General features: G+C 56.4%; 1 long non-coding RNA gene across 2 annotated transcripts; it reads left to right on the forward strand.

Annotated features, from left to right (window-relative positions):
- The first annotated feature begins 1,722 nt into the window (after positions 1–1,722).
- Positions 1,723–6,422, forward strand: LOC113884589. 2 transcript variants are annotated; one of them, XR_003508923.1, is made up of 5 exons: positions 1,723–2,235; positions 2,378–2,502; positions 3,998–4,141; positions 4,802–5,848; positions 5,963–6,422. It is a non-coding gene; the product is annotated as an uncharacterized LOC113884589 (long non-coding RNA). The 2 variants fall into 2 exon arrangements; XR_003508924.1 differs by having other exon boundaries at positions 1,723–2,230.
- Positions 6,423–6,853: the final 431 nt, after the last annotated feature.

Raw genomic sequence — 6,853 nt, forward strand, 5'->3', positions numbered from 1 at the left:
AGGGTCTCCTGCATTGCAGGTGGGTTCTTTACCAACTGAGCTCTCAGGGAAGCCCGCTAAGGGCCTAACTACTTATTAATGATCTGGAAGTAATGACTCCTGGGAGTAGTTTATAAATAGTCATGAAAAGAGCACACAAAGCCACAGGATCTCACATGGTGTTCTAGGAGCTCAAACCCGGATGGAAGTGTGCTTCTGCTGTGAGGATTCTGGAATCACAGAGGGAACTTTGCCCACCGATCTGTGCTGCAGCACAGAGCTGGGCGATGCGGAGAGTGGGAGGGACCTGCTGTAGTGCACACAGCAGTGGTGGCCGAACTGGGACTGAACCTGGTGACAACTTCCTGGTTTCTCTAACTGGGGGATGGAGGTACAGGTGGTAGCTGTGTTGCCAGAGCTTCCGTTTTGCACAGCCATCCAAGGAGCTGTGATCTTAGGCAAATTACTACCTGCCTGTCCTTCATAAAATGAGGGGGTCAAATTAAGCCAGTATTTCTTACAGAGTGGTCCTGCCTGAGTTGGTGTCTGGAGGTGGGGCCTGGGACTACCCCAGGTGACCTGAACCTTCAACCATTGAGCTCTGGGTTCAAGTGGTCCCTCAGACCGCCTTGTAGAGCCGAGGTTTGTGACCTCCAGGCAGAAGATTTCAAACAGGGTCAGTCTGACAGCCACCACACTTTGTGCATTCCCTGTATTGGGTTTTTCCAGTAGTCATGTAAGGATATGAGAGTTGGACCAGAAAGAAGGCTGAGCGCCAAAGAATGGATGCTTTCAAAGTGTGGTGCTGAAGAAGACTCTTGAAAGTCCTTTGGACTGCAAGGAGATTAATCAGTCCTAAAGGAAATCAACCCTGAATACTCATTGGAAAGACTGATGAAGCTCCAATACTTTGGCCACCTGATGCGAAGAGCTGGCTTGTGAGAAAGACCCTGATGCTGGGAAAGACTGAAGGCAAAATGAGAAGAGGGTGGCAGAAGATGAGATGGTTAGAATAGCATCGCCGGCTGAATGGACATGAATCTGAGCAAACTGGGAGATAGTGAAAGACAGGGAAGCCTGGCATAGCACAGTCCACGGGGTCTCAAAGAGTCGGATACTACTTAGTGACTGAACAACAACAGTCACTTGAGTTCAATTCAATTCAGTCGCTCAGTTGTGTCCAACTCTTTGTGACCCCATGGACTTCAGCACACCAGGCTTCCCTGTCGATCACCAACTCCTGTAGTTTACTCAAACTCATGCCCATTGAGTCGGTGATGCCATCCAACCATCTCATCCTCTGTCATCCCCTTCTCCCGCCTTCAATCTTTCCCGGCATCAGGGTCTTTTCAAATGAGTGGTGGCCAAAGTATTGGGAGTTTCAGCTTCAGCTGTCCAGTGGGGTCTCAAAGAGTCAGACATGACTTAGTGACTGAACAACAACAATAGTCACTTAGTTTCCGCCAAAGTCAGTTCCTGGGGCGCAGAGAAGAGACTTCGGGCTCTGGGTGGAGGACAGGGCTTTGGAGAGGTGTCCCCTCACCTCCAAGATCCAGCAAGATCCAGTCATCTCAGCCTAAGGAGGAGTCGGGTTTGGCGGGATCCGCTCCTGGGCACAGGGCGCCTGGGGACGGCAGGGGGCGCTGTCTGCAAGGCTTTGGTTCCGGGGTCGGCTAGCCGAGCCGGCAGCCGCGCGTGCGCAGTAGCCGGGTAGGGATGTGGGCGTTCCGCAGGCCGGAGCCTGGCTTGTGCCCGGAGAGGCGGGTGGGCAAGGGACCTCGCGCTGCAGAGCCGGGAGCGGACGGGCGGTGCAGAAAGCCCGGGGACCACGGCCTGGCCCGGAGCCTCTCAACCTCGCGCCGAATGCAGTGAACTTTGGCAAAAGTTGTTTCATTTTTATTATTAACTGTGCTCCTTGTAGGAAAGTTGTAAGCGTAGACACAAATCTCCCACGGCCACTCCCTGCAGAGAGGGTCGCTGCTGCTTGAGGGCCCCGGTTCAGAGCTCTCTCGCCTACCCGGGGGTCTCTGTGAATCGCTTGCACCCCTCTGGAGCCGCTTTCAGTTCAGTGCAGGGAGAATCAACTCCCGTGCCCGGGATGGGGAGGTCTGAAGAGCATCGTGGTCAACAGGACCAGTGAGGGGCGCTTGTGCGTCCCCGGCAGGGAGCGCTGCGACCCCACGGGAAGGGCTTCCCGGACCGTCCTGAAAGCTCCTTGGACGGCTGCGACTGGAGGGACTTGCAGCCTGAGGTCCTGTAAGGACAGGGGCGTTGGGCTGGAGTGGGGGGAGTGCAAGGAGGGGGAGAAGGGGGAGGGAAGGCGGGTCCTTTGGCTTTGCCGGGCCTCACTGTTCAGTGGGGTTACTAATAGTTGCCCTGGTGGTCGGGGGGTGGCTAGGTGTGCAATTAGTGAGGATGACTCTGGCACCTGGTCGCTGAGATCGCGACAGTCCTGCCCACCAACGAGATCGGACAGTCCTGCCCACCAGCGAGATCGGGCAGCCCTGGGTGCCAAGGGACAAGGTCAGTGCCTGGGCCCAGAACGGGCCTCCACTGGAGTCTCCCTGGGCGGGGGGTGGTGGTGAGGGGATCAGGGAGGGACGATTTCCCTCCCCACTCCTGACTGTGGCCAAGCGCTGCCCACTGCCCACCCCCTTGGCTTCTGAGTCCTTCAAGGCTAGTCACCAGCTCTATAACTTCAGTCCAGGGTGGAAATCTCTGCAAGTTGGAGTTTCCTCATTTAGAAATTGGAAGCTGGTGGGGAGGGAGGCGGGAGGAGAGTTCAGAATGGGGAACACATGTATACCTGTGGCGGATTCATTTTGATATATGGCAAAACCAATACAATATTGTAAAGTTAAAAAATTAAATTAAAAAAAAGAAAAGAAATTGGAAGCCGGCTGCTGGTGGGGGCAGCGTTAGGTCCTTGGTTCTGCACCCCCCACCACCCATCTCAACCTTCTCTGGGAATTTGCAAACTCTGAAGGGTGCTGGGATGACCTGAGACTGGAAAAACATCCAGGCACCCTGGGCTCTCCGCCGACAGGTAAGTGCTATAGGTCTGGCTGGCACAAGGTTCCTTGGACCTTCCTGGGAACACGTCCTGGGGTTTGGTTGTGGACCCCACTGACCCCTGGCACTGGGAAGGGGAGTGCCAGGGTAGCGGGGTGCGGGGCGGGATCCATCCCAGACTCATTAACCTCCGAGGCTATGCAGAGAGGGAGGGATTTTAGTGGTTTTGTTCGAGCGGGACCCTGAGCTGATGTTTCCCGTAGAAGGTGTCATTGCTCCTAGGATGTGAGGATACTCCTGGACTTGGATAGCCTGGGGGGTCAGGTCCTAACCTGAGTTCACTTGCCTGAGCTCTGGGTTCTGACCTGGGTTCACTTGCCTGGTGCCTGCCTCTCCCCATGGGTCTTAACTTTGATGAGTGAATAGTTTTAACAATCGCATCTTTCCTTCCCAGTTGAGGGCCAGTTCATGCTTTAGTTCTTTCATCCCTATAGCAGCGCTGCAAAACTGGGAGTACTCAGACCCACTCCCGGGAGATAGCTCGTAGACTCCTCAGGTGGGAGGTGAGGCTTCACCCCATGGAGCCTGGTGCCCAGACAGCCCCGTCCATGCAGGGGAGGGACCTGAAACTCCAGACCCCATTCACAACAATGGTGACCCTGAGGTCTCCAGCCGAGCATCTGGGGCTGTCTGGGTGGGCCTGGGTTCAGCCTGTTCTAGAGGCCGGGGGTTGGGAGTGGCAGTGTCTACCCCAGGTTCCCATGCCCCTCCCTGTCCCCCACTGGGGCCTGGCCCTCTGCGGAGGCTCTGCCTGTTTGCCCTTTAGTATAACCAGGGCTTTCTCCTGAGGTCTGGAGGAAGGTCCACCTCAAGGAGGGGGGCTCTACATCTTTGTGGGGAGGGCAGATGGAATGTGGGGAGCATTGGGGTGGCAGGAGCTGTGCCCGGCCCCACTGGCCAGAACTCTGTCTCCCAGGCCTGAGCTGTTTGTGCTTCTCACCTCCAGAGCGCGTCTGGGTCATCACGCCCCCTGCAAGCAGCCAGTCCAGGGCCCGTCTTTGACACCAGACCCCGCCCGTGGCCAGCCACTTTTCCAGAGGAAAGCACGGCCCCACAGGAGGCCCCACACCGCTCCATCACAGCTTTGAAGGTGGGAGCCAGGAGGCCAAGTCCAAATGGCATGGAGGGTAAACAGCTGAGGGCCCAGTTTGGCCTGGTCAGGAGGCTGGCCGCCTACAAAGGGACACTGTGAGGGGTGCCCGGCTGCAGAAGGGACCCATTCAGTTCCCCCTGAACGGGACTTGCCTGCTAATTAGGTGGGGAGGACCCTAGCAGTGGGTGGGCTGCAGGAAAAGTGTGGGATGGGTAAGCGGGCATGAGTAACCCTGCTGGGGGAGAGCTGCTGTTTCCGAATGGCTAGAGCTGAAAGTCCAAGCCTGGTCCTGTGCACCCACTGCCCCAGAACTGTGCGAGGTGCTGTTAAAAATGGGGATGTGCCAGCCCCGTCCCAGACCTCCCTCCTGCACTGGGTGGGGGCTTGCACTCATCATACCTCTGCTGGTGCTCGTCAGGGATCAGGCCTTTGGCACGCTGCCCCTCTGCCTGCTGCTGTCTGGGAGGTGGTGCCCCCTCCGGCTCTGGGGCGGCTGGTGGGGCTCAGGGCAGAACTCCCACACTTGTTCCTCTACTCAGCGGGCTCTGCAAATATTTCCGTGTTCTCCGTATGCTCTGCTGGGAGAGAGGGTAGGAAGCTCCAGTCCTGTCATTTCGTCTCATAGTAGGATGGTGCTGTATTATCCCCACTTCACAGGTGACAAAACCGAGGCTCCACCAGGCTGATGACTTGCTCAAGGTGACACCTGGTTTTGGCTTCTGGGGGTGGATGGAGGCTGGGAAAGTGATGTCAATTTCAGTGTGCAGCCAGGTTGGAGCCACAGCCCCCACAACCTCTTGATACCACTCCCTGTGGCCTCACTGCATGTGGGATGCACTTCAGGGCCGTCCAGGGCTCTGGGTGGGGAAGGTGAGGGAGACTGTCCTGTAAGTGCTGGTGGACAGCATGAAGACAGGCCCGGGGGGCCCGGGCTTCCTGGGAAAGGGGCCCTCTTCTCTTCCGGGAGGCCCTCCCAGGCACACAGCCCACTTCTGTGGTCCGTGTGGCAGTGGCGGCTCTGAGATTCATCTCTAGACCCTTCCGGGCACGTTTGCTGTTCCTGGGACGCCACCGACCTGTGTGCTTAAAGGTGGTTTCAGTGACTCTTGGTGGGCATCTGGTGGCTTAGTTGGAGTCACTTTGTGCCCCCGGTCTGTGCTGAGGGCACTCGTTCAGGACTTGCTAGGAGTGGGGTTAATGGATCCCAGAGGTGAGACCATGCAGGGTGTGAGCAGGGGCCTGAACAGGACACTGTAGTCCCACTAGAGGTAGTGAGTCGATCAGACAGGCCCGAGGCGTCCTGAGCAAGGGGGTCCTGGGTGACCCCCTGCCTACTTTTGGGTCCGTGGTATGGTGGTTCAGAGGCCGGGCAGGAGGCAGTGACGGACAGACGGTGGCTGGGGCTCCTGGCTCAGGTGGCCAGGGCAGCACTTGGTCTTTGGTGTTCCTTGACTGCACAGGTACGCCCTAAACCCCAGCCTCCCCCACGCCCCACCGCCCTGTTGCTGATGGGGGTCACTGGGGAGGGAGGCCTGGGGACGCCCCTGGTACAGGCTTCTCATGCTCCTGGGCAGACCCCTGCACAGAAGCCAGGGGCTCAGAGAAGTCCCATGTGAATTCCTCCTTGATCGACTGAAGCAGAGTGAAAGCAGAGCTGCCATTCCATTGTTCTCTCTCCAGGCTCAGAAGAATGTGCTCAGAAAGGTAAAAAAAAATGGGGAAGGTTTGCTTAGCTAGCAGGCTGTTCCCAGAGCAATGAGCAACTGGATTGAAAAGCGAGTTGCTGTCCCTTGAAGTCTGAAAGGTTTTTCATTCCAGAGTCTCTGGGGAAGCTGACTTCTGTGTCTGTTCCGCCCACCCGCTTCCCAGTTTCGAATGAAGGATCAATGGGAGGATAGAATTGAAGAGAGAATCTGGAAGTAAATGTGACCTCCATAACTCTAAGATCTTACTCTCGAAACTACAGACTCTGGATTTCAGCGCTGGAAGACCGTGAGGGGCACCAGGCAGCTGACACTTGCTCAGGGACACGCACCAGGCTAGTAGCAGGAGCTGAACCTGAGCCCAGGTCTTTGGACTTCCAGCTTTCTGGAGTCGGGAATCAGAGCAGAGTGTCCTGGTTTTGTGTCTCCCTTTTACACCCAGACGCTCATGTACTACCTGACATCTTCCACTCAACATGATGAAACAGGAAAGAAATTGAATTTGTTTTCTATTGCCATGTGACAGATTACCAGATTTGTTAACAAATTTGGCAGATTAAAATGCATGCATTGATTATCTGACAATTTCTGTGGGTCTGGAGGCTGGGAGGGCTTAGCTGGGTCCTGTGCTCAGGGTTGAGCAGAATCGCGGTGCTCGGGAAGACTCTCGGGAGTCCACTGGGAGAGTGACTGCATGAATGTTGAGGGTGGGCACGGGGCTGGACGCCGGGGTCTGTGACACCAGGCATAGTAGCTCAAGGCCCTGTGGCCAAGCTCATGGTCAACCTAGCAAAGGTGCAGTGGGAGTGATCCACAGCTGACTGATACAGGGCCTCTCTGCTGTGGCCTGGGTGCATTCACAGCTGAATCTTTGGTGGGGGCAGAGGGAGGGCCTGGTGTTACTATTTCTGGTCTGATTAACCCTGGTGAGTGAGGTGCTGGGAAGAGCCCTGAGCCTCCTAAGTTTGAAGGTTGAGAGGCAATGTTTTACTGCCAAGTGGGGAGT

This window comes from Bos indicus x Bos taurus, chromosome 26, assembly GCF_003369695.1.
Source record: "Bos indicus x Bos taurus breed Angus x Brahman F1 hybrid chromosome 26, Bos_hybrid_MaternalHap_v2.0, whole genome shotgun sequence".
Classification (NCBI taxonomy): Eukaryota; Metazoa; Chordata; class Mammalia; order Artiodactyla; family Bovidae; genus Bos; species Bos indicus x Bos taurus.